Here is a 26,105-nt window from a genome sequence, read left to right as displayed (position 1 = left end):
AGAGTTCCTTTGTTACCCAGCAGGGTCCTGGAATTTCTTGGCAGGAAGAATATGGAACACTTCACAAATTTGCACATCATCCTTGCTCAAGGGCCATGCTAATCTTCTCTGTGTCTTTCCAGTTTTAATATATGTGCTGCCAGAGCAAGCATGGATTTTTTTTTTATGTCTAAAATACTAGATAGATAGATGGATGGATGGATGGATGGATGGATGGATGGATGGATAGATAGATAGATAGATAGATAGATAGATAGATAGATAGATAGATAGACAGACAGACAGGTATACAAGCAGACAGATTGGATGTTACATCTTTAAATACATGTATGCATATATTACGCACACCCATATTGATGGGTAGCTAGATAATTGTACAAGGTATTTATACAAGTCCACAGTCCACACTGCACATTCAGGAGGGCCCCCCGGTCTTGCCCTGCAGGATGCAACTCGGTGGAGTCCAGGGAGGGTCTACCCTATATCTGCTGGCCGCTTCCTCAGTGCAAGAAGTGCTGACTGCTCTCCTTTTCATGAGACAGAACACTCCTATATACAATCTCTTCTATGTTTGGAACCACTTCCATTAGATAAATTTCCAGAACCTACTAGGGTTTACAACTGGATATTTCTTGGAGTTCTCTTGTGGCGCAGTGGGTTAGGGCTCCTGCATTGTCACTGCAGCAATTTGGGTACAGGTTCGATCCCTGGCCTGGCAACTTCTACATGCCACGGGATCAGCCAAAACAGAACAAAACAAAATACATAATTCAGTGTCATTAACTACAGTTACCATGCTGTACATTAGGTCTCTGGAACTCATTCATCTTATAACTGGAAGTTTGTACCCTTTGATCAACATCTCCCCGTTTCCCCCGACTGCCCCCAGCTCTTGACACTTTACTGTCTGTTGTCATGAGAATATATTCCATCTCCAAGGTATTTAAGATGGGAAAAAAAATGTTAAGAAATAAGAAACCAGAGTTTTTCTACGTCCCTACAAGTGTAGCATTTGCTCAGACTGGGGATTTAGGAGTGATTTTAGTGGATTCCATGTATCGTTTTAGGAGCTAATGCAGCTCATAGCTAACTCTGCAGGAAGCTCTGTTCAATATGACGATGATAAGTTTTCCCTTTAGAGAGGAAAAAAAGTCTTTTCATAGTAACTGGGAATGACCATCCCACCACAGCGTGAACTCCCTGTGTGGGCGTCAAGTCAGCCACTCCCCCACTCCTTGGGAGCCCCTACTCCATTCCGCTGCTTTCACCAAGGCTACTAAGATTTTTTTCTTTCATCTCCTAGGGATTTATCACCAGCACCTTTATCTAGTCATTCAAAGCGATTGTTTTATTCTTCCTATTTCTATTGTCTTAATTCCCTTGTCTTAAAATAATCATGTCTTAGCTTACAGACTAATATAAAAATATCTTGAGGAGTTCCCATTGTGGCTCAAAGGTTTAAGGACCCAACATAGTCTCTATGAGGATGCAGGTTCAAACCCTGGCCTCCCTCAGTGGGCTAAGGATCCAGTATTACTGCAAGCTGTGGCATGGGTCACAGATGTGGCTCAGATCTGGTGTGGCTGTGGCTGTGGTGTAGCCCCAGCTCCAGCTCTGATTTGACCCTTAGCCTGGGAACTTCCACATGTCACCTATGCAGCCACAAAAAAAAAAATATTTTGAATTAGAAACAAGAGATCTATCTGAAAGTCCCCTCCAGTTGTCTTTCTATGGCAGTGTCCATAACTTACAGCACGTGGGCTTTGGCTTCTGACACTGCTCCATGGATTGCAGAATCACAGCCTCCATCAGGAGAGTTTCAAAAGTGGACCCTAAGCGTTTCTCTGGGCTGATAGGAATCCAGCCTTTCCCAATTGCCCAGTGGTTCAGTCTGACTTCACTTCTAAAATCTGAATATGTTTACTCGTGGATGAAGAGTCATCGTGAAATTTTTTTTTTCATCCCAGTCTGAGGAAGAATAATCTAAACCAAAATGTTGAGCTTGTGAGTTATCAAGATTCTCTGCACCTTTGCAACCACCTGTGTCCCATCCAGAGAGATGAAGATTAAATATGGTAATCTCCCAAATAATACCACCTGTGGAGGAATGCCATGTTCCAACCCCAACACTCAAGAGACAGCATGGTGGATTTTACAGTCTATGTGCAAAAATACACCCACAATTACCCATTGCACTCTAACTGATGTGCTTTATCTGCTCTGGGTCTCAGAGAAACCCTTCACTAGAATGCGGCTCTGAGTGGGATCTGGGACTTGCAGGATGCTGTCGGGTGCTGTAAGTGGAGAGGGAGGTCCGAAAGCAAGAGGTGGCTGCAGCTTCAAGGATATAAAGAGGAGCCCAGGGAGTTCCCTTCATGGCACAGCGGAAGCAAATCTGACTGAACCATGAGGATGCAGTTTCGATCCCTGGCCTCACTCAGTGGGTTGAGGATCCGACGTTGCCATGAGTTGTGGTGTAGGTCACAGACGAGGCTCGGATCTGGCTTGGCTGTGGCTGTGGTGTAGGCTGGTGGCTATAGCTGCGGTTAGACCCCTAGCCTGAGGACCTCCATATGCCTTAGGTATAGCCCTAAAAAAGCCAAAAAAAAAAAAAAAAAAAAAAAAGAAGAGGCGCCCAGAGCAAGTGGGCTTGTGCCCACGGCTCTTGGCTGATTTGGTGCTCCGTTTCTAGATTAAGACCACTTTTGAGAGTTTATTTTCTTCAGAAGTGGCCAACAGGTAGGTACAGGTGCAGGTACACAGAGAATGTGCTGATGGGTGTGCATCCTGGAAAATTGGGCAGAGGGGATGAAGACTCCAGTAGAAAGGGACTAAAAGTAACAGCTGCAGCAGCCTGAACACCAGGGAAGAGGACAGGGGCTCCAGGGTGTGGAGGCGCCAGCCCTGGGGATGTTGCAGGAGGCACATGTCAGGGTGCATGTGTGAGCTGCTCACTCCTACCCCTAGGGATTGAGGAACAGGGCCCAGGGGTGCCATGGGTGGAGGTGGATGGGCTTTCAGGGACTGAGCACTCACACCCAGGGAGAACGAGACTTGCGCTTTGTGCTCCTGGTGAGCTTGGTCACAGTCACAGCAAGACCCTGTCACTCCAGGCAAGAGGTGGGAGTGCACCAAGCCCATGGCCAGCCTGACTGGAGTGCCGCCCATCTGAAAATGGACGCGCAAGCTGGCTGGACATATGAGTGAGGATAGGAGGGTAAGTGCACAGCCTTACCCTGGTACCATCCTTTGCCACCCTGCAGGGCATGCTGATGGGCCACCATCTGGACACTCTGAGCTCCAGCTGGTGAATTCCCCTGCACTGGGGTGCTGTGCAGGGGCATTTGCTACCAGTTTCAGATAATATATTCTACCAGGGAACCTTTCAAGTTCATGGAGCTACAGGGTTACTATACCTCTCCTGACCAGAGACTGCTTTTCCTCCACCCTCCAGGAGACGAGGACAGACTGAATGCTCAGTGATGTGTGCTGGGCATCATGACCATTTATTTGTAGCCAGCATCTTCCTTTATATTTATACTCTTATTTTATCCCCTGGAAAAATGGGGCCCAAAGGGATGCCAGGAAATGGGGTATACAATCCCTCATTGTCAGAAAAGAAAGGAGAACACAGGCCTGTGCCTCCCGAAGAAACTTTTTATCCTTCTTTAGTAAAACATCAATTACCAAAAAAAATTTTGTTTAAAGGAGAGGAAAAGATAAAAAGCAAAATAAAACAGGAGTTCCCTTGTGATACAGTGGGCTACGCATCCAGCATTGTCACTGCAGCAGCTCAGATTGCTGTGATGTGGGTTGGACCCCTGGCCCGGGAACTTCCACATGGTGCAAGTGCAACCTAAAGAAAAAAATTTTTTTAAATTGTTCCACATAGGTTGTAAAAACATCCAAAGACCTATGAGGCAAAGATTCTAAAAGTCCCTAGGTGTTAACCTAAATAAAAGCTTGCTGACTTAACAATAAAGTGTCAGGTTTATTAACAGAAATTAGAAACTATAGTAATCTTATAATTATTAAAGAGATCAAAGCAACCATGGTAATCTCTTTTACCAAAAAAAAAAAAAAAAAAAAAAATCAACTACTAGTTTCAACAATGGAATAAGGAAATTTTTCAACTACTTGTTTTTTTTTTTTTGTTTTTTGTCATTTTGCCTTTTCTAGGGCCGATCCCGTGGCATATGGAGGTTCCCAGACTAGGGGTTTAATCAGAGCTGTAGCCGCCGGCCTACGCCAGAGCCACAGCAATGCAGGATCCAAGCCGCGTCTGAGGCCTATGCCACAGCTCATGGCAACGCCGGATCTTTAACCCACTGAGCCAGGCCAGGGATTGAACCCGAAACCTCATGGTTCCTAGTCGGATTAGTTAACCACTGAGCCACGACGGGAACTCCTCAACTATTTGTTAAAGAAGACTTGTACCATATCTGCACTTGAAAAATAATATAGATGCTGAGGCAATTATTGAATAATCACAGGCTGCAAGGCATGTTTGCTCTCATGATCTTGATATTAGGAATAAATACTTTTAATTCTTTACATATATTTACAATTTTAAATGCTCAAATGTATGAACTAACTACAATGTTCATTGTATTTTCACAAATAAATGAAATATTTTAGAACTTGACTAGTATCCATAAGGACACGGGTTTGATCCCTGGCCTCACTCAGTGGGTTAAGGATACAGCGTTGCTGTGAGCTGTGGTGTGTAGGTTGCAGACATGGCTTGGAGCCCTCATTGCTGTGGCTGTGGTATAGGCCAACAGCTGTAGCTCCAATTTGACCCCTAGCCTGGGAACTTCCATATGCTGCAGGTACAGTCCCAAAAAGACCAAATAAAAGTAAAAATTTTAAAATTTAAAAATAAAAAAATAAAACATGTTGGCACTAATTAAATATCCATTGTGAAGTTCTTGCTGTGGCACAGAGGATTAAGACTCCGACTGTAGTGGCTCTGGTCTCTGCAGAGGCACCAATTTGATCCCCAGCCTGGTGCAGTGGGTTAAAAGATGTAGTGTTGCCCAAGCTGTGGTATAGTTTGCACCTCCGGCTCAGATTTAGTCCCTGGCCTCGGACCTTCCATATGCCGTGAGTGTGACCATAAATTTAAAAAAAAAAAAAAATTCATTAAAATACAGAATTCCGAACTTGCTGTACATCAAATCTATAGAATGATCTGAAATGCATTATGATGGTAATTTCTGAACAAGACCTATGGATCAAATGAACTAGTTTTTATACTGTTTAGTTTATTTCCACATGTATCGAATGTCTGCCACCTGTTAGAATGTCATGCTACACCCAAGAGGCGTGTTATATGCCCAGAGTCTGGAATGGATGGTTATCCATAGCTATTCTCCTTACTTTGTTTTAGGTGTTACTTCTCGCACTATGATTTCTTTTAAATTTTTTTTAATTGTAGATTTTTTTTAATCTAGAAACACTTGTTCTACATACAAAATGAAGCATAGGCTTTTTTTGTTTAACTTGTGTGTGTTTCTATAGTTTGCCTATGGTTTTTTCTGAACTATTTGCTTTTTTTGTTTGTTTTGTTTTCTATTTGTTTTGGTGAATAGGTTTCCTCTGCCTCATTTCACCCTTTAATAGTGAAGAAAATAATTACCCAGCCCTCTTTGGAAGTTGCCATTTGAAAATGAGAAAAACTTCTATTGTGAGCTTCTTATTTAATTACTTTTACTTCTGGTATTAAGCCATTAAGTGACTTAGCGCTGTGTTTTTTGTGTCCTAAAAAGAAATTTTACAAATTACAGTCCTAAACCTATCATGCTGTTGGAGCTTATCATTAACAACTGCAAAGTGCTGTGCAGGAGGCAGTAGAGCAGCTCAAATCTGGGTCATTGTTTTGGTCCTTTGCGTAGTGAATATAGTTTTTAAACTGTATTTTAAGTGATTGGATGATTTAAACATTAAAACATCTGTATGAGTGTGTGTGTGTGTGTGTGTGTGTGTGAGAGAGAGAGAGAGAGAGAGTGTGTGTGACTGTGTGTGCTTTCTTTCTAATGTTAAAGGGGATTCAAGAAAATAGAGACACCTTCACGAAACATCAGATATGCAGTCTACACCCATATTTTCATGTTACATACACACAAATACTACATTTGTATGAATAAGAACTTTTAAAGTCATCTTTGTATTATATTTTCCCAAATATCTAAATTTTAAAAAAAAATCTTGTATGGCAAAAAAAAAAAATCCTGTATGTACAATACTAAACGCTTAGGAGAACAACATAATTATAGTTAAATAATAATAAATGGACTCAAAATAAGAAAGACTTAGAACCATATGGTGCCATGAAGTCATACTCTATCTTGATAACTTCGTAGGCTGCTTATGCAGTATACAGTTGTCCCTCAGTATGGGTTTGGGTGTTGGTTCTAGGTCCCCCTCCTGTGGATACCAGCATTGAGGATGCACAATCCTTCATGTAAAATGACGTCATATATGCACATAGCCTACCTACACAATCCTCCCTTATACTTTGTCATCTCTAGATTACTTATAATGCTTAATGCAGTGTAAATGCTATGTAAGTGGTTGCCAATACAATGTACATATTTTGTAAATAGTGGTCAACATGGGACAAATTCGGAGTTCCCGTTGCGGATCAGCGAAAATGAATCTGACTAGTATCCATAAGGACATGGGTTTGATCCCTGGCCCTGCTGAGTGGGTTAAGGATCTGGTGTTGCCTCGAGCTGTGGTGTAGGTGGCAAATTCAACTCAGATCTGGCATTGCCGTGGCTGTGGTGTAGGCCAGCAGCTACAGCTCCAATTTGACCCCTAGCCTGGGAACCTTCATATGCTGAAGGTATGGCCCTCAAAAAAAAAAAAAAAAAAAAAAAAAGACTAACAAAAAAAACCCCACATAGGACAAATTTGAGTTTTGCTTTTAGGAACTTGCTGGGATTTTTTTCCCTAATATTTCCATTTGTTGGATGATTAAATCTGTGAGTGTGGAATCTGTGAATATGGAGGGCTGACTATGGTTTCCTCTGATTTCAGAACATTCCTAGAGGTTCAGTTGCTAAAGGTTCTATGAAATAGGAAGCGGGAAAGGACTTTAGAGGCAGGAGAAGAGGAGGGCTCAGTCCAGTTCTAAGGAGATGCTACACTTTAATCAGCTGTGAATTTCTAAATGTCATTGCTATACATCATGAATGTGAGGTTGAAAACCCAGATTTGATGACTTAAAAAAAAAATCTTTTGGTGAAGAAAGGCAGAGCTGGTCAAGGTTGCCATCCTAGAACCCTCCTTAATATCCTGGATGTGGAAGTGAAAGTAAGTGTTTCAAGCTTAATGTCATCTTTTCTAATAATTCATTTGCTTGGTATGATAACACTTGGATGTTTTGCTTGGAGGATGAAGAATATCTAAATTATTATGACTCTTCCACAGTTATATGAAGGAAATAATATTCCAATGATCTAAACTTTGCAAAACATATTAAAAATTTTTTTAACTTAGCAAAGATTCTCTCTACTTCATCAACTGATCTAAATAATAGATGAGAAAACTTTAATGCTACTCTTGTTTACCCGAGGTTCACAGGAGTTTCTTATACAAAAATTCAATTTTTATGCTAATAAATAAATTGCATCAGGCCTCTTACAATTGAGGTAAAAATCAGTTTTAACATGTGAAAATGAACTATAAGAAGTAAAACAATTTAAGATTAATTTTCTCAGGGAAAATGGAAACAGGCTTTAAGGCTATAATTGTTGCCGTGTTAAATGGAGTAAAATCCAATTTCATTGCAGGAAACTCTGTGTGTTATAATCCGGTCTAACTCTGAGCTTGAAAATGGTGTTTAACCACCTGGAATATGAATTGAGGGCAGATTCTTCAAACTTAAAATAACTCTCTGCAGTAATAAAGAATGAATCTTATTTATGTTCAGTTCAGTAGGCACTTAAATAATCCATTCTCTTCATGGTCCTGGCCTGAGATCCAGTGGAGATTAGTGTGGTCCAGGCGGCTATCATTGCATTTGGATCCATGCGGATCTTGCCTTCAAGACCCGAGGTCGTTCTGGACATTTGCACATGGCCACTTACCAGATGAGATCATGAACCTTGGTGGCTGTGGCTGGGGAATAAAAGGACAGCTTGGCAGTGTGGCAAGTAAGGACGAGACCCTGAGACCCAGACTCTGTGCCTGGGGCATGACTTATGGCAGGCTTTCTACCAAGCCATGTACTAAGAGCTGAGATAATGGAGGATATTCCTGAAGATTGTTTAGGATCATTCAACCTTGACTTGGGGCAGGTGGCAAGGAGACATAGATAAAAAGGGAAAGGCCATTCTCTCTTGTTCAATGAATCTGTTTTGACACAGAATACATCCTGAGTCCAAATCATTCTCTGTTAATACACATTACCAGTGGAAAATAATACAACGTATTGAATGTTCTTTCCTGAACAAGCTAGAATAGCTGGGTCCATGGTGGTTGAGCTCATGCTCTCTCCCTGCCTTCCAGGAGTAGTAAATTGATAGGAAGGCTGCTTTCTTCCTTCAGATACACTGGCTGTGGAGGAGGAGGTGGGGGCTGTGTCAGTCACGAGGGGCCCTGCTCTCCTGGGCAGGGTGCAGGGAAAGCACAGCTGGAAGCAGACAGTCCTCTGCAAGCTTCAGTCCAGGCGAGGGACCGATGGACACCAGCCCTGCAGCAGCTTCTCCCCCGCTCCCTCCCTGGAGTGGGAGAGATGGAGCCTGGGCTGAGGAGATGCATACCTAGGAGTGTGAGAGCCTTTTGTCTCTGGCTGTGGTGAGGAAGTGGGGATGCTGGTTAAGGGGCTGGGTTTATTTTTTGCTTTATACCCACCCACCTGTTTGCTAGGCTTCCCCTTTAAAAAACAAACAAGAAGTCCCAGTTTAGTTGGATCTAGAGAGCAAGCATTGAGATGTGGGATAGAGTATATGTTTCAGTCAGCTCAGGCTGCTGTCACAGGGTACCATAAGCTTTCACAACCTACATTTATTTCTTCCAGTCCCGGGGACTGGGCATTGGAGATCGTGGCACCAGCATGGTGGGGTTCTGGTGAGGACCCTTTTCATGGTTTAGCCATGGCCACCTTCTCACCCTGTCCTCACGTGTCTCTTGCTCTTCACAGAACGGCACTAATCCCATCTTGGAGACACCACCCTCATGACCTCATGTAACCCTAATCATATCTCAAAAGTCCCACCTCCAGGAGTTCCCATTGTGGTACAGCAGAAACAAAATCAAATAGTAGCCATGAAGATGAGGGATCAATCCCTAGCTTACTCAGTGGGTTGGGCATTGCTATGAGCTCTGGTATAGGTCACAGACATGGCTCAGATCCTGCAGCGTATAGGCTGGCAGCAGCAACTCTGATTGGATCCCTAGCCTGGGAACTTCCATATGCAGTGGGTATAGTCTTAAAATGCAAAAGCAAAAAAAAAAAAAAAAAAAAAAAAAAAAAAAGTCCCACCTCCAAATACCATCATACTGGGGCTTAGAGTTTCAACATAGGAATCTGGGGAGAACAGTCATTCAGGCCATAGCCACATACATGCATAAATGAACCGACTTCATTAACACTTTTCTATAAAAGTCACCAGACACCTCTATACTCACTAGGGAGCCTGACTCAGGATTTGATAGAATATAGGGTTAAATTTTATTCCCATTGACAGTTTTTCTGTTTGTATCGATCGTGAAACTGTTAGACAAAATGTCAAAATATGCTCTCTGTGTAAATTGCTATTTTATATACCCTACTCAGTTAAATGGATAAGGTTATTTCAGTTTGCAGTATCTATATTGTCCAACAGAGGAAATATAGCCTATATTTTATAATAACTGTAAATGGAGTATAGTCTTTAAAAACTGTGAATCACTATATTGTACACCTTGACTTTTATAATATTGTACATCAGCGATACTTTAATATTGTTTTAATTTACGATATCACTTCCCCCCTTTATATATTATGAACCAAGCATTTGTAGTTCAGAGAAATGCCTCCGGACCACAGAGCTTTAGAGAAGAATATCCCTATATCTTTCTTTCGTTTTTTCCCCACTAGTCTGAGAAGATGAAAAATAAGGAATAAAATTCGATAATTATGTTAAAAGGAAACCAAAGATTATTTAGAACCAGCTACTTCTATTCTGTATAATTCCATTCCGTTATATTATGTCTAGTCCTGTGATATTTGGTTGGTGGAATAATGTACTGAGAAAGCTTATAATTTGTAAAAAAAAAAAAAAACAAAAAAACAAAAACAAAAACAAAATCAAGCTTCCTGGCTCCATAGGAATTAGGAGCCACATTCTCCCCAGGAAGTGCCACCCCTGACTTGCCATATCCTTACTGTGTGACCGATGGACATGTGTTAGCTTCTCTGGGGCTCAGTATTCTTATTAAAATGCAAAGACCTTCTTCCCAGGGTCATTATAAGGATTAGATGTGTTGGTGCTTTTAAAGCCTAGCTCCCAAAGCCCATGGTGTGTGGGTGGATCTACATCCTCTTCCTAGAGCATTAACATGAGGATGGAGAGGATGTGCCCTTGGTCCTGGGACCACTGCTTTCTGAGCCAGTGGTGCTGGGAGGATGTGCTTCAGAGCAGATCTTCCAGCTACTCAGTTGGTGCCTCTTTCAGAGAACTTTTCATGAAGTCAGTTGTGAGGTCTTTATATTGAAGCTTTTCATTTTATCTTAACGGATGAATAAAAGTTCTAATATACAGGAGTCCCCTGGTGGCTCAGCAGCTTAAAGATCTGGCATTGTCCCCTGGTGGCTCAGCAGCTTAAAGATCTGGATTGCCTTCAGCACAGGTTCGATCCCTGGCCTGGAAAATTCCGCATGCCATGAGTGTGGCAAAAATAAAATTAAAATAAATAAACAAACAAATAAATAAAAACATGACTCAAAAAAGGAAATGTTAAAAAATCCTAACCCAAATATAGTAGAGCTACCTTGTGAGTAATGTATTCGCTAAGAAGCAAAGTAACCCATTCTGAAGAACGCTTGCATATCGTTAATGCCTGCTTCCAGGACCCTGACAAAGGCGACCCAGGCTCCAGCCACTGGAACATGAAGCTCCTTTTTGAGAGCAGTTGTAAACTCAGTCTTGGGTCATAATCCCATAGGAAGGGCCAGGATGACAAGCCAGAAGAAGAGGGGGCCATTGCTGGGTCGACAGGGAGCTGATTACAAAGTCCCACTGTGATCTGATTCTCTCTCCAGTTGGCCACCGTTTCTGGCCTGCTATCTTGGCAGGGGACATGTTCTGGTCCCCTCTATCCTCATGCAGTGGCAGGGAAAGTGGCCCTGGTCCGCTTGGCGCCTGGGGCTGATTCCTATGTTATCTTCTGGTCACCCCGGCATTTACTCCACATGACTCAGTGTATTTTTGAGGTTAGGTACTTATCCTTAGAAATCATAGTTCAATTTAAACCTGTTTCTTCAAACTGGCATGTGGAAAGCTGAGGTGCAGGTAGAAATTTTATCTTCCTGGGGCTGGATTTAGGGAGGAAAAAAAATACCAAAACAATTTATCTTTCTTATGGACATAGGAAATGAATTCTGTATGCCAAATAATAGGATAGAGAGGAGATATTGATCAGTTCTGTGTTAATTCAGATTAAGAAAAAAGTCAAGGAGAGGTCAAACCCTCTCGGTTCTTTTTTTGACACATAGACCTAGTGCTTGATATTTGGATGCTGGATCCCTTTGAAAAACAATTTCTACAGGCAATTCCCACTTCTTACCTCCTCCAATGTTGTGGTATTTCTACTGAGGTAAGAGCTTTCCCTGGGATTAGGTAAAAATGTGGTGGCAGACATAACTTCCATGATGCTTCTCGGCATTATTTTGTGACATTTTTTCTTGTGTCTCTCACTGCAGGTTCAGATTTGTTGTGAATCACTTTCTGCTTCCTTTGGATCCTAAAGACCTTTCCTAGATTCAGGATAGCATCTGAGTTTTGTCAGACACACAACTTAGGAAATTTGTCCCCACTTCAAGAAAACTAAGACACATTTCATGAAGCACATGCCACAGAAGACACACTGCTGTGGTCCTTCAGGCTGCAGGAAGTGGCTGGTGGGAGCGAGAGGCTGTAGTTCAACACCAGCTGCCTGGAATTTAGAGAGGTTCACTCCACAGTGTGCAGCCCTAGGCTCAGCCCTCTACTATCCAGCATAGTCAAATGTCTCTGGTGCGGTAGTGGGACATTCTTCCCTGGGAAAATTCTATAAATACAGGTCTTGAAAGTATTTGCAATTATATTTTTCTTACGTCCCCCTGTTTTTTATGGCCACACCTGTTCCCAGGCCAGAGACTGAATCTGAGCCACAACTTCAACCTGAGCCACTGCAGGCAGATTCTTCACCCACGCCACAGTGAGAACTCCTTAGCTTCCCTTTTCTATCATCTACAATTCTACTTTTGACATTATCTTTAAAGTTCCTCTCCTCTGCAAGGTTGATATCATAGATTCCAACTCAAATAGTAGTGAAAGGAAGGCTCTGAAACAGAAAGCACCTTGACCCAGTCACTCAGCAAGTCTATGCTGATCTGCCATGAATCCCCAGAACTTCTGTTTACTAGTGGAAATTAGAAAACTAGTGTTTCTGATTTCATTACTACATGAGTTGCCTGAATCCTGTTAGTTTCTAATTGAAAACAACTTAAAATATCCACTCTGCTCTGTGAGGTGCTCTGTGTACTCTTGTTGTGGTTGTTACATGAATGGCTCTTAGGGTGGCTGTGCAACCCCTTCCACATTGATGCTGGATTCAGTCGTGTGGTCATTTTGTTGTCTTGTGCCCCTTCACCCACACAGAGTAAAGCCAGTTTACTGACACTGGGGTGTGGCAAGGAAAGTATAGTGTTTATTGTCAGGTACCACATAAGGAGTCCGGGGCAGCTCGTGTTCAAAAAGCCCAAGCTCTCCGATGGTTTTTGGGGAACAGTTTTTGTAGGCAAAATCTGGGGGGAGACCTTAAGGATGCGTGCTTTCCTCTGATTGGTTAGTGAGGAAGTGATAGGAATCTCAATCATTAGCCTTCTGGTTCCCACCAGTCTGGGGTCCAGTGCCTGTGCTCAGCCTTTCCTTTGTCTCTGTGTTCCCTCACTCCTCTAAATAGTTACTGTTTGAATCTGCCCTTTGGAACTCAGGCAAGGTATCAGACGCCGAAGCATTTTTCCTACGAACAAGAAATGGGGGCATTGTAGAGCTTTCATGGCTGGGATGGTCTCACAGGATCCTGCTGAGCTTCAACCTTGGTCACTGCACCTAAGCAGACTTGCCATGGGCAGAACCTTGGTATCTGCTATGCATGGAATGCTGGCACCATGCCAAGAATCTGGTCTAAATTTCTTGAGAATTAAGACCACCCTGAGGGAAATATCTAGCTCTCACAGCCCAAAGCCCAACCCAGGCATGGAAGTGAGCTCGCACGAGAGCAACAGAACCTCTCCATCAGCCCCTGGAATCAACATAAGTGGAACCCAGTTGTTGCTTTGAGCCTATGCATTGAGCCTATACATACACACACATATATATAAACTCTGAATTATATTTAATATAATTTTTATAACTGGAATGAAAGGAAGTCCACAGATTGGCTGCACATTCATAGAACAACATGCAAACTGATCTGTAGGTTGAGTTTTTAATATGCAAAATCTCATTATCTGAAAATGGTTTGTATCCTCCATCACAATCCTCATACTCTGTAATTTTCTTTTTTTTTTTTTTTTTTTTTTTTTGTCTTTTGTCTTGTTGTTGCTATTTCTTGGGCCGCTCCCTCGGCATATGGAGATTCCCAGGCTAGGGGTCGAATCGGAGCTGTAGCCACCGGCCTACACCAGAGCCACAACAACGCGGGATCCGAGCCGCGTCTGCAACCTACACCACAGCTCATGGCAACGCCGGATCATTAACCCACTGAGCAAGGGCAGGGATCGAACCCGCAACCTCATGGTTCCTAGTCGGATTCGTTAACCACTGTGCCACGACGGGAACTCCTGGATAGACTTTTAATAAATGTGTGTGTGTGTGTGTGTGTGTGTGTGTGTATTACAACTCCATACATATATATAAATTTCATTGGATAATTGGATTATATCTATATATATACCAATTATACAGTAAAACATATATGCATTTATGAATGTGTATACACATATGTATGTACTCCGACATTTGAACCTTGAAGTACATGGATTTTAACTACACTGGTCCACTTATGTGTGGATTTTTTTTCAATGAATATTGTATACAGTACTACATGATCTGAAGTTGTTTGAACCCATGGGTGTGGAACCTTGGATATGAAGGAAGGCTGTGTGGATTTTTGACTGTGGACTAACTCCCAAGTTGGTCAAGCATCAACTCTGTATAAAAGTGGAATTTAATCCCTACTCTATGCCAAATAAAAAAGACATTAAGCTAAAATACTTAATGAAAGACAAAATGAAAATCTTTCAGAATAAAATAAAGGAGACTGTCTCAATGACTTAAGGAATCCTTGGTCAGGATTTCTTAGACAAGACACAGAAAACACTAACCATCATATACTTTATTACTAAGTTTTCTCTGGATATACGCCCAGGAGTGGGATTGATGGATTATGTGGCAACTCTCTTTTTACTTTTTGAGGAACCTCCATGCAGTTTTCCCTAGTGATTGCACCAATGTACATTCCTCCCAACAGAGTAAAAGGGTTTCTTTTTCTCCATACCCACTCCAGCTCCAGAATTTATTATTTGTAGACTTTTTAAAAAAATGTTAGCTTTTCTGAAATGTGTGTTAAGATCAAACTCTGTTTTTGTTTTTTTTTTTTCTTTTTCTTTTTAGGGCTGCACCTGTAGCATATGGAAGTTCCCAGTCTAGGGGTTGAATTGGAGCTGCAGCTGCAGGCCTATAGCACAGTCAGTCACAGCAGTGCCAGATCTGAGCCATGTCTGCAAACTACACCTCAGCTCATAGCAATGCCAGATCTTGAACCCACTGAGCGAAGCCAAGGATCAAACCTGCATCCTCTTGGATTCTAGTTGGGTTCATTATCACTGAGCCACAATAGCTCACAATGGAGCCACAGAGTCTCATTTATCTTTTTGATTAAGTTTTGGTGGGCTGTATGTTTCTAGAAAGTTGTCCATATCTTGTAGATTGTCAAATTTGTTGGCATATGCTTGTTCATAGTTTTCTCTTACAATGTTTTTGTAATTCTGCAGTATCAGTTGTGAGTTCCCCTCTTTTGGGATGGGGTGCTATATGGACTAGTTGTCTCTGACGTGCCTCTGCTGTTGAAAACCCTTTGCATTTTAAGGGAATGTCTGTTCAGGACCCGGACTGGTCATTTGGATTTGTAGTAGCCATTTGTGTTGTGTCTTTTCAGAAATATACAAGAAACTGACTATTTCTTCTTATTAAAATTATAAAGCCAGTGAGGGCTGATATTGGATCAAATATTTGTGTTTTTTATCTAACAGATTTTAGCACAACTAACTTTTTGGCATGCCAAGATACTCAATAAATACTGATTAGAATAATTGCTGAATTGCTTCTAAGCTCTTAAAAAGAGGAGTTCCCATTGTGGCGCAGCAGAAATGAATCCAACTAGGAACCATGAGGTTGCAGATTCAATCCCTGGCCTCATTCAGTGGGTTAAGGACTGGCATTGCCGTGAGCTGTGGCATAGGTCACAGACAAGGCTTCGGATCTGGTGTTGCTGTGGCTCTGGTGTAGGCCAGTGGCAATAGCTCCGATTAGACTCCTAGCCTGGGGGCCTCTAAATACCGGGGGTGTGGCCCTATAAAAACAAAAGAAAAAAAAAAGAGTTAGACACTGACATAATTTAGGAAAGATCGTGATATACTCAGATGAAATGGAGTCTGTGAGACTAATTGGAGGTTAATATTGGCAGGACCAGTGCCGACAGCTTCCTAATCACAGAGCTGAGTGTCAGGCGACTGCATTCAGATGAATACCATCCCTTCTCGTACTGGATCATGATGGTTTCATCTTCTTGAAGACTGGCCTTATAGCCCGTTTTATGACTATCCCTGGCAGAGACTCAGGAAACTTGTTTGTAAGCTGCATCTAGCAATCTCGCTAATCCTTGGGCAGACTCCCATGTACTCAGAGCTGCATGAATGAGGTCATCCTTCTGAGGGCTAGTTCACGTCTCCTTGATGCTCTCAGGTTTCCAGTGAGAGGAGTGCTGCTCACTGAATTGTGTTCCCTTGTGGCACAGGGTGTTAAGGATCCAGCATAGTCACTGCTGTGGCTCTGGTTGCGGTTGTGGTACAGGTTCGATCCTTAGCCCAGGGAACTTCCACATGCCTTAGGCACAGCCAAAATAAATAAATAAACAAATAAAATATTTTAAAAATATGAATTTATTTTAAAACAATTCCATCCCCAACAATTCTAGTTTGAAGTGACTGCATTTGGAGGTAGGGTTTTTAGGAAGTAATTGAAATGAAATGGGCTCATAAGGTGGGGCTCATAATTGGATGGGACTGTTGGTCTTTAAGAAGAGGAAGAGAGAGGTCTCCTCTGTCTGCACACAGGCACCAAAGAGATGCTATGTGAGGACACAATGAGAAAGTGGCTATCTGCAAGCCAGGAAGCGAGATCTTACCAGAACCTTCCTGGCATGACGCCTGATCTCAGATCTCCAGCGTCCAGAACTGGAGAAATAAGTGTCCATTGTTGACAGGCCACCCAGTCTCTGGTATTTTGTTATAGCCGTCTGAATGGACCAAGACAGATGCCATGGTCCCATTCAATTGAATTTTTAGCCAAGCAAGTAGAGTCTCCATCTGTAAAGTGAAAACAGCAACACAGCAAATTCAGAGGGTGTCTGTGAGGGCTAGGTGAATGGTGCAAGTCTGTGTGTTGTTTAATTTCCTTTCTACCTTTGTGCCTAGACTGTGAACACTGGAACATTGTTATTAAGTCTGGAGGAAGGGAGAGAGGGGAGAAGAGTTAGCTCGGGCCCTGTGTCAATTCCACACTGAGGAGGGGAAGCACTTGGTCCTCTGTACTGGAATCATCCTGGGGTTCCACATCCAGGAGACAGCAGTGGTGGTGGATTTGCCACTTAGTTTTTTCTCTTGTTTTTGTTTCTTATTAGGTAGGCGATTCATGAGACCTCCAGAATCTTGGGAATTAGGCTTTGTAAAGAAGCAGTAACCAGACTTATATTTGTTGAATGTGTTTCTATTAATAGGAGTCCGGGGAGGCGATGTTCTCTAACCTGGGTCTTCAGGATACTCACTGGCAGGGAGAGCACAGTTGGTCCCACCCCACCCCACCCCACCTTCCCACTCAGTGATGCCTGGGGGAACCTGGGGTGGGGGGTGTACTTCATCATCACACTCATTTCATGTTAGGGCGACAACTTGGGAAGACATGAAACATCATGAAGTTACAGAGATCTGAATGAAAATTTTGGTAAATTGTTTTGTCATTTTCTTCCTTCTCCAATCTGTAATATGTGGGAAATAGCATTGATTAAAAACCCAATCATGGAATTCCTGCTGTGGTGCAGTGGACTAAGGATCTGACATTGCCATAGCTATGGTGTGGGTCTCAGCTGTGGCTCAAATTCAGTCCCTGGGAACTTCCTCATGCCATGGATGCGGCCAAAAAAAAAAAAAGCCTCAATCTCCATGTATGATGTATGATTGACCCTGAATAAATTTTTGTGCTGTATGTTCCCCATTTCTTTCTTGTGTGCCAGTGAGTTGGAGGGTTTTGAGTTTTTAAGTCACTTGAAGATCTTGTTTCACACAACAAGCCCAGTAAAATTCCCTCGACTTGAGAGGCATTCAACAAATACGGATTTAATTTATCTGAAGTTTCAGAGAATGGACACTGTCATGACTGTGCTATACCAACCCAGAGGGATTAGAATTGCTTCAGATACTTCTCTATCCATCGTGATTATGAGTTAACCCAACAGTCAAACAGACCAACAAAAACTAAAATTCTGAATTTAGAAGAGTTTTTGTTAAATATTGATCTTTCAAAACAGCAAAAACTCTTAGAAACAGTTCCTTTATTAAAAGTTTTTTTTTTTTTTTTTTTTTTTTTTTTAGCCGCACCTCAGAATACGGAGTTCCTGGGCTAGGGATCAGATCAGAGCTGCAATTGCGACCTACACTTTTGTGGCAACACCAGATCTTTTAACCTACGGTGCTGGGCCAGGGATCAGACTTGCACTCATTCCATTATGCCATAGCAGGAACTCCAAAATAAAGTTACTTTATAAGGCTTAATATCACCTAATTTTCCAGCCTTGGAAATCTAAACATTTATATATTCTTAAATAAAAATGTGTGCTTGCATTTTATAGGCTAATTTTAAATATTTATTTAAACTTACAACATTTCCGTAAGTAATAAACATATTAAATTTCACAAGATTCTTCACAAGTCATGTATCTTGTTTTTGTTGTTGTTGTTGTTGGTCTTTTTTCCTTTTCTTGGGCCGCTCCCCCGCATATAGAGGTTCCCAGGCTAGGGGTCGAATCAGAGCCGTAGCCACCGGCCTACACCAGAGCCACAGCAATGCGGGATCCGAGCCGTGTCTGCGACCTACACCACAGCTCACGGCAAGACTGGATCCTTAACCCACTGAGCAAGGCCAGGGATCGAACCTGAAACCTCATGGTTCCTAGTCGGATTCGTTAACCACTGAGCCACAATGGGAACTCACACAAGTCATGTATCTTGTTAATAAAAATTTTGCCTAGGTTGAACAATTTCCCCAGCTTCTTAAATATGTTGATTGGTTCCCATAGGTGGTCTAAAAAAGTTTTCTCAGTTATCTTCAAAACTAAATAGTAATCTTTAGTTATTCATAAATTGTTCTTATATAAGAATTTTTATTGCTCCAAGCATTCACAGCTATTATCTAAGATTTCCTAACATAATAAGATAGGTCTAATTTATATGCTTGGACTTTGAGCTGATTGTATTGTGATAAATTGTCTTATTCTTACTATAATAGTAATAATGATTAGTTATCCAGTTGACATCAATTCAGTTATTTAGTACTGATGTTTTGAGACTTTCATGAAAACTCCTAATGAATAGTGCTATCAATGAATGGTTTTTCTAAAATCGAAATGGCAAAATGGCAACCCTTACAAACCCACTGGGATCTCCCACTTGCTCTGTGATCATGTCATCTTTGCTTTCTTCCCAAGCCCCCACATTTGGCTAAATAGACAATCATTCTATAATTAAAAAAAAAATAAATTAGACACAGCTAAGTATTTTGCTAGCAAGGTGGTGAAAACAGCCAGCAGGGCCCTTTTAGAGCAAAGAGCAGAACTAGTTTACAGATATAGCTGGAAAAACTAGTTACAGAAAAACAGAAACTTGTTTCTTGAATAGAGAGGGCACTGAGTCCTGCTAGACGATTTCCATCCATGATGAATCACATAATTTGGGGAAGTTACTTTATAATTAATTAATACATTAAAAATCTTATACCATAGAATTACCATTGTGGCACAGCGGAAACAAATCTGACTAGTATCCATGAGGAAGCCGGTTCAGTACCTGGCCTTGCTTGACTAGGCATCCAGCATCGCCTTGAGCTGTGGTGTAGGTCTCAGACTGAGCTCGGATCCTGAGTTGAGGTGGCTGTGGCATAGGCCGGCAACTGAAGCTTTGATTCAGCCCCTAGCCTGGGAACTTCCATGTGGCACAGGTGTGGCCCTAAAAAGCAAAAAAAAAAAAAAAAAAAAAAAAATTACACCATTTCAAAAACTGTGTCCAAGATAATTAAACATTTTTTGTTTTCCTCTGGATCGTCACAGCAGATAATTTCTAATATTTCTGGAAATCTTAATATTTTTAAAAGTAACTGGAAATTATGACTAAATTGTATTGATAGAATAACAAAACACCTGTTTAAAGGCATTAAGATGAGTCTAAGCTCAGATAACAGATATTTTCGAGTAGAGCCCTGTTATTTATTTATTTTTTTTTTTTTGCCTTTTTTTTTTTTTTTTTTTTTTTTTTTTTTTTTTTAAGGACCTCACCTGCAGCACATGGAGGTTCCCAGGCTAGGGATCTAATCGGAGCTACAGCTGCCAGCCTACACCAGAGCCACAGCAATGCCAGATTCGACCTAAAACAGAGCTCAAGGCAATGCCAGATCTTTAACCCACTGGGCAAGGCCAGGGATTGAACCCGCAACCTCGTGTTTCCTAGTTGGATTTGTTTCCACTGTGCCATGACAGGAGCTCCCCTGTTATTTTTAATTTTTCTTTTAGGTGTGACAAATGACTTTTATAGAGACTTCAGCATGTTTATATTTTCCTGTTGCATGATAAAATAACATGTAAAATGTTAACAATTGATGTCAACACTGCACTGAACTTTTTGATGACATTTCTGCACTGTTTGATGACATTTCTATATCATTATAAATACCCAGGATAGTGGTGGGTTTTGTTTTTGTTTTTGTTTTTGCTTTTTCACTCATTCACTTTGTTCTTAATTAAAATTATTTTTAATGACTAATTTTGTTTAGGGGAGGAATCCTGGGGTAGCACTATTATGGTAGGTGGATAGCATGTTTATGTGAACCATGGTGCTTGCCTCTTCTCTGGGCAGCTTGAGAGCCATCCAGATGTAAGCACAATGGCAGAAATTTAAAAATGAAGAATACTCAGTATTCTGTGGTGACCTATATGGGAATGGATATGTGTACATGCATAACTTGATCTCTTTGCTATGTAGTAGAAATTAACACAAATTGTAAATCAACTATACTTCAACAAAAGTATTAAAAAATTCTTTTTAACCATAAAAGAATACTAATTTTTTTCACCTTAAGCTTTTTAAGATATAATTGATGTGTAATCTTGTATTAGTTTTGTGTATAACATAATTATTTGATATTTGTATACATTACAAACAATCACCACAATTTTTGGGGGGAGTCTTTTTTAGTGCTGCACCCATAGCATATGGAAGTTTCCAGGCTAGGGGTCAAATTGGAACTGCAGCTGCCAGCCTAAGCCACAGCCATAGCAACGCCAGATCCGAGCCACATCTGCACCGTATACCACAGCTCACAGCAACCCCAGATCCTTAACCTACTGAGCGAGAACAGGGAATCCGCATCCTCATGAATACTAGTCAGGTTTGTTACTGCTGAGCCACAATGGGAACTCCTAAATTTTTTTTTCTTGTGATGAGAACTTTTAAGATATAGACTCTTGCAGCTTTCAAATATACCATACAGTATCGTTAACTTTAGTCACCATGATGTACATTGTATCCCAAGACTTATTTATCTTATACCTGGAGGTTTGTATCTATTGATCACCTTCACCCATTTCACCCACCCCACGCCCCCACCTCTGGAAACCACCAGTCAGTTCTCTGTATCTATGAGCTGATTTCTTTTTTTTTAGATTCCACATCTAAGTGAGATCATATACTATTTGCCTTTCTCTAACTTATTTCACTTAGCATCATGCCCACAAGGTCCGTCTGTGCTGTCACAAATGGCAGGATTTCCTTTTTTGTGGGTAAATAATATTCCATCATATATACCTCATTTTCTTTATCCATTTATTTTAGACCTTGAATCTCAAATAAAATTTTATGTAGAGTCCTGATAAACCTTGAGATGCTCTTCTGAAGTTGGGACAATATGGAGCCCTTTCATTTCCATCGACCCCTGCCTCCCTTCCCAACAGCCTTGGCATCACAGAGAATGTTTTCACATACACTGAAATAACTGCATTCAATTTTCCTGCAGAGTCAAATACGAATTGCTCTTCTTAACGTATTGCCAAGATCAAGGATTTCATACATGTTAAAGGAGATTTGAGGTTGTATCAAGTCATCCTTGCAGGGCCTTTGAGTAGAAAATCTTTATTACATAGAACAAAAGTGGTAACCTGGCCTCCTTCGTTTCATCCATAGCTTATCACCTTAATTTTCCATGTTTAGACATTTGGCAATCCCTGCTGGAAATGTTAAAGAAAGTAGTAAATGATTCACAGCAATAGTGGCCTTATTTCCACCCTAATTTGGGGTAAAAGAATAGGATGATGGACTATTTTTATGACTGTGACTGTCACACCTCCTAGGGCAGCAGGTGGCACTTTGTGGTTCCCAGCACATCCTTCCATATGGCGCACATGCTGGGTCCTTGATGACGGACAAGAACTGTGTTGTAATTGAGGATGTTTGGATGGTGCATCCAAAATACCACTTTTGAATTTCTATTTAAATGTTCTCATTCATGTACTATTTGATTCTAGAAACATATTGACCACTGTTGTAGTACGTAGTAAGCAGTCCATGAGCATTCTAGATTAAATTGAACCTGTCTTTTGGTAAGTGACTAATAAAGGCAAGCCAGATATCTTCTCTTGATATGTCCCTTTCCCTAAAGTTTTTTTTTTTTTCCTATTTTTGGCCACACTCGCAGCATGTGGAAGTTCCTGGGCCAGAGATTGAACGTGCACCACAGCAGTGACAACTCCAGATCCTTAACTGGCTGCACCACCAGGGAACTCCCCTTCCTCTAAAGTGAATGGCATAAAACATTTTGAAAGTAGGAGGGTTTTTTTTTTAATTTTTTGTCAAAAAAGATCTACTTTTGACAAGAGCTATAAAACTAGTTGCAGTGTTATACCAGCAATTCTATCAGTTATAAATTGTGTTTCACTAATGGTAACAAAGTGGCTGTCAGTGTCTTAACCTTATAAGAAATTTTTCTCCCAGAAGGAGTCTGGAGGTAGATAGTCCAAAGTTTATGATGTGGTGCCTTCATAAACTTATAAACTCGTAAATCATAAACTCCTTGAGGGCTCACACTCCTCCCTCTTGGCACTGCTCCATCCAGGCTGTTCCCACCCTTTAGGCAAAAGAAGGCTGGATTGCCTGGACCACCTGCTGCATTAGCAGATTAGGCAGCCGAAATGAGAAAGGATGTGGGAGTTACTCATAGGAATTCTGTATGACACAGAAGCTTTTTAGCTAAAACTTTGATTTGTGACTACACCAAGCTGCATGGGAGGCTAGGAAATGTTCTTGAAGCTGGGCATATTTCTCTTGCAGGAAAAATAGGGGACCAGGAGTTAACGGGAAGCAACTACATATCTTTATGATACTATGACATTAGTTTAATTAGTTGCTTTAGGCTTAGAATAGTTACTTTTTAAATCTTTGAGTATTTGTGATTAAGGCAGGTTGTCCCTTTCTCATTTTTTTTTTCTTTTTATGGCCATGCCTGTAGCATATGGAAGTTTCTGGGTTAAAGGTCAAATTCGAACTGCAGCTGCAGGCCTGTGGCACGGCCATGGCAACACTGGATCCAAACTGCATCTGTGACCTATACTGCAGCTTGTGGCAACACTGGATCCTTAACCCCCTCAGGGCCGCCAGGGATTGAACCCCCGTCCTCACAGACACTATGTCTGGTTCTGTAACTCACTGAGTCACAATGGGAACACCCCTATCCAACTTACTAATTAACCAGGAGCATTTCCCATAGGTCTTGCCTGAGTGATCTCTAATTTACAAAGAAATTAAAATTTACTCACATTACTTTGGTTTAAAAAAAATGAGCTTTACATCTCATTTCCTTGAAAGGTTTTGTTGCTAATAATTCCCAATTAAGACAAAGACACTTCAGGGATTCAATGTGTTTATCAAACCAGTACTCAAATTTTTTCTGTTCATTTGAAACTGAGAGTCGGTGTATATTAGGTCTTGATTTGATAGGACAAGACTAAGAGCAGCTGTACTTGGGGAGCTCCTTTGCTAAGGACCTCAGAAAGAGAGAGCCTCAACAGAAAGTTGCATGGGAGTTCCTGTTTTGGCTCTGCGGGTTAAGGACCTGACATGCTCTCCATGAAGATGGACGTTCGATCCCTGGCCTGGCTCAGGGCATTAAGGATCCGAATTGCTACAGTTGCTACGTAGGTCTCAGCTGCGGCTCAGATCCATTGTTGAAGTGGCTGTGGTGTAGGCCAGCAGCTGCGGCTCCCATTTTACCCCTAACCTGGGAACTTCCATTGGCTGCAGGCAGATCAGTAAAAATAAAAAATAAAAAATTAACAAGAAAAGAAGGAAGGAGAGAGAGGTGCCTGGATGGTGACTGTTTAATTTGGGGTGATTTGCTGTTGGATAACTATCAGATTATTCTCCGTAATTAAAAGTGAGCACTCTTATTTCATGTCTCTCAGATAGCTTGACACATAAATATTAGATTATAAATATTCAAATAAGTGAATGAAGCGAGGCACTTAAGATTGATTTTTAATGTTTTTACAACCATTTTCCTATTTATTCTCAATTTACAAAGAAATAACAGACACTGCAACCGCATTAATCCAAGGAGGAGAGGAGATAGTGAGATTGTAAGTTATTGTGGTCCTAGCATTTTGAAATCTCCTGGGATTATGGACTTCAGTCCCATTTTCCCAGATGCTTTCTGATAAAGGATATTCATACTACAATTCTCTTCTCATAGTCACTGGATGAGTAAGTACTTGATAGAAGAAGAGTGCCTGTTTTCCATTCAGGTGCAAGGAAGACACTGCCATGTAGTGTAGAAATAAAAAAACCACCCAAAAAAGGACAAGAAAAGGGTGTGTTTTGTTTGGATCTGACAGTAGCAAGAGAGCTGGCCACCATCACTTGTGCAGTTGGCAGAGGCTCAGAGTCAGGGAAGGCTCCTGACTGGAGACTGTTGGCCTGGGGAGGATGGTGGTGGGCTCTCTGGAAGTGAGACATCCTTTGCAATTGGTTAGGGAGGATTTTCTCTGGTTGTTCTTAAGTTGGAAGCAAGACAAAGCTTAAAGGAGCTGCCAGTTATTGACCCAGTTGAGAACACTTTAGGGTGACTGCTGCACAGTTGTGGTATGGCTTCCGGGGCTGTGGCTGCAAAGGCTGTGGTCAGAGTTCTGTTTTCATGTAAGCTCTGGCAGTCCTCCATTTGCATATTCCATCAATTAATACTAATTCAACCTCAGTTGATACTAATAAGGCCTAATGGCCATCCTCTTAAATAACATGACAGAACATTTTGAGGAAAACAAAATAAAACAAAACCCAAATCATGGTTTTACCAGTAACCAGAAGTTTTTGGAATCTTATATATTTGTTCTTAGGGCATGTATTCTAGAAGTTGTCAATTAGATTTCTGTAAATACACACACTGAAACTTACTATTTCAAGTATATTCATGTTTGGGGCCATAGAACCCCATAAATAAAGATAACCCAATTAAGGAGTGTATTTCCAGGAAAACAAGTTTGCCACACTTGCTGTTCATTTGTTGCCTCTGTTTATTTATTTTTGCTTTCTTGTATCTGAAATTAATAGACAGGGGTTATGGAAATGGTCAAGAAAAGTATTTAAAATGTCGATTGAGTATGTAATTTGTGAGGGCTAGTTTCTGACCACCGAGAAGAAATTCAAGGGAAATAAAGACATTGTCTATTAATCTGCTAAAAACCCACCCAACTCTTTGGAAATGGCTTCTTTTCATGGGACGGTGTGGATTAAATAAAATAACGCTGATAATACTGTAACCCAGGTGTCGAGTGCTTATTCAGCTTTTGATGGACAATATTACTGATACGTGAGCAAATAGATGAATGAGTTGTTGAAATTATTGACAATCACTTAGCTCAAAATGAGATTTTTCTAAAAGCTATCTTCAAAATCAGGCTGCCAAATATGCTTTGGATATCCAAGAACCTGATGCAGCAAGGGTATAGTTTCTGTCTCTCTTTTTCTTTAAAATGAATATGTCAATCTCTATGTATTTAGGAAATTTTAATTCCAAGATAATGTTACCGAACTCAGGCCCGGCTGCTCACCACTGGAAAATCAATACCTGAGAGGCAGTTGTTAGTAGAAATGAAAGTTGCTTTTAATGAGAAAGCTGGCAATCTGGGAAGGAGGTGGACCCATGTCCCCCTAACCAAGTCCAAAGATTCTGCTTGGACATGAATGTTCCTAAAGAGAAGGAGGGAAGTGATCTCAGTTAATCACAGAGATGGGGGGTCAGAGTGGTCGCCATCCCCCA

General features: G+C 41.2%; 1 protein-coding gene and 1 non-coding gene across 3 annotated transcripts in view; one reads left to right on the top strand and one right to left on the bottom strand.

Moving 5' to 3' along the window:
- The window catches only part of GABRG3 (gamma-aminobutyric acid type A receptor subunit gamma3), a 612,638-nt gene that overhangs the window by 312,512 nt on the left and 274,021 nt on the right, over window positions 1-26,105 (top strand). The window lies entirely within an intron of this gene.
- On the bottom strand, window positions 46-152 carry LOC146406431 (U6 spliceosomal RNA). Its single transcript, XR_014833733.1, has one exon. It is a non-coding gene; the product is annotated as a U6 spliceosomal RNA (small nuclear RNA).

The sequence above is a fragment of the Sus scrofa genome, chromosome 1, assembly GCF_054392235.1.
Source record: "Sus scrofa isolate SSC_HxYL_T2T_F1_AM1 chromosome 1, Sscrofa_HxYL_maternal_Yorkshire_Landrace_v2.0, whole genome shotgun sequence".
In the NCBI taxonomy this organism is placed as follows: Eukaryota; Metazoa; Chordata; class Mammalia; order Artiodactyla; family Suidae; genus Sus; species Sus scrofa.
The sequence above is the reverse complement of the archived record's forward strand: the minus strand, read 5'-3'. Positions and strand labels throughout refer to the sequence as shown.